Source organism: Panicum hallii, chromosome 8 (genome assembly GCF_002211085.1).
Source record: "Panicum hallii strain FIL2 chromosome 8, PHallii_v3.1, whole genome shotgun sequence".
NCBI lineage: Eukaryota > Viridiplantae > Streptophyta > Magnoliopsida > Poales > Poaceae > Panicum > Panicum hallii.
This window is the reverse complement of record NC_038049.1, coordinates 34,617,437-34,619,699: the sequence shown is the minus strand read 5'-3', so window position 1 is coordinate 34,619,699 and position 2,263 is coordinate 34,617,437.

The window sequence follows — 2,263 nt, the reverse complement described above, 5'->3', positions numbered from 1 at the left end:
GGCGGTGGCGGTCGTGGGGGTGCCGGGGTGCTCCCCGGCCCCTTTTATAGGCGGCCAAGGTGGGTGGCGGCGGTGGCCGGTGAGGAGGGGCAGGCGGGCGGTGCGGGGCACCTTAATGGTGCCCGTGTCGTGGAGCGGCGGCGCGGGCGGCGAGGCCGGGACGACGCGACGGCTCGGCACGCGCGGGCACAGTGCGGCGTCAGCGGCGGGGCACAGCGAGCGCGCGCGGGGAAAGGGCTGCGGCGGCGCGTGTCGTGGCGTCCGTGCGCGTGCGGCGCGGCTCGGCGCGGGCCAGGGCGAGGGCGTGGCGACGGGCGGCGCGGCGCGGCGCTGTGCAGCGCGTGTGCGCGGGCCGGACGTGTGCGCGTGCGCGGCTCAGCGGCGCGTGCGCGTACGGCGGCGTGCGCGGCCGGGGAAACGGGGCGACGTGGCTAGGGGCCGGAGGCCGGGCGGCACGGCGGACGACGGGCGGCGCGGCACACGCGGGCGTGGCAGCGTCGGGCGGCGCGGCGTCGCGGGTGGCGCACGGCCATGCGGGGCACGCGGGGGCGAGCGTGCGCGCGGCACGGCAGCGCGTGGCCGGGTGGTCGTTCGGGAGCAGAGACAGGGGAAAGAGAGGGGAGAAGAAGAGAGGAGGGAAAAAGAAAGAAGGAAGAAAAAGGGAAAAAGAAAAGGAAGAAGAGAGAGGAAAAAAGAAAAGAAAGAATGGGAGGGAGAAAAGAAAAATGGAGAGAGGGGGAAAAAGGGACGCGTCGGCGCCGGTCGCGGCGGCGACCGCGGCCGGTCGGCCACGCGCACGCGGGGTTCGCGCGCGGCACGAGGAGCGCCGGCGCTACTTGCGGCAACGGTCGTGGCCGGTCGGCCATGCGCGCGGTATTCGCGCGAGGAGGGAAGGCAAAGGGAAGGGGGTCGCGTATGCGTTAATTACGGCGGACGGTCGTGCGTGGGCGAGCGATGCGGAAACGGAACAGCGTTCCGGTTAGAGTTAGGGTTTTGACGTCGAACCGTTTTTACGAATTACTCTAGCGCATGATTTTATTAAGTGAATTTTCAGGGCGTCACAAACCTACCCCACTTAAATGAATCTCGTCCTCGAGATTCGGCTGGCTCCTAAACAGATGGGGAAATTCTTTCTTTAGAGCCTCCTCGCGTTCCCAGGTGGTTTCCTTTTCTCCGTGTCTGCTCCATTGAACTCTGCATATCCGTACTTCGGAGTTTCTTGTCCTTCTGATGACTGTGTCCAGAATTTTGACCGGTACTTCCTGGTATCGCAAATCCGGCTGCAGGTCTATTGTTTCCACCGGCACATGTTCTCCTTCGGGTATCCTCAGACACCTTCTTAATTGCGAAACATGAAATATTGGGTGTATATCTGACATTTCTTCTGGTAACTCTAGTTGGTATGCCACTGCTCCGACTTTCTTCAGAACTCGATACGGTCCAATGTATCGAGGGGCCAATTTCCCTTGTACCTGAAATCTTCGTGTTCCTCGAATGGGTGAAACTTTGAGATAGACAAATTCTCCCGGATTGAAACTTATTTCTCGCCTTCTCTTATCTGCGTAGCTCTTTTGTCGGGATTGAGCCGCCTTCAACTTCTCGCGGATTTCCGCTACTTTTTCTTCTGCTTCCTTTATTAGTGCGGGCCCTACTAGCGCACGTTCTCCAACTTCCGACCACATCAAGGGAGTTTTGCACTTTCTTCCATAGAGGGCTTCGAATGGCGACATGCCCAAGCTGGCTTGGTAACTGTTATTGTACGAAAATTCTGCATAAGGCAGACTTTGCTCCCAATCATTTCCATAGGTCAGGACACATGCTCTCAGCATATCTTCCATAATCTGGTTCACCCTTTCGGTTTGACCATCCGTCTGTGGGTGGTATGCGGAGCTAAAGTCTAGCTTAGTACCCATAGCTTTATGCAGGCTTTTCCAAAACCTAGACGTAAATTGGGTCCCTCTATCTGAGACAATTCTGCTAGGCACTCCATGTAACTTTACTATGTTCTCCACATAAAGCTTTGCCAGCTTTTCTCCACCGTAAGTGGTTCGTACAGGTATGAAATGAGCCGATTTAGTGAGTCTGTCCACTATTACCCATATGGAATCGTGTCCCTTCTGTGTTCTAGGCAGACCCACTACAAAGTCCATTCCTATCTCATCCCATTTCCAAACTGGGATGGGCAATGGTTGCAATAGTCCTGCCGGCTTTTGGTGTTCGGCCTTGATCCTTTGGCAGGTATCACAATGTGCCACAAATCACG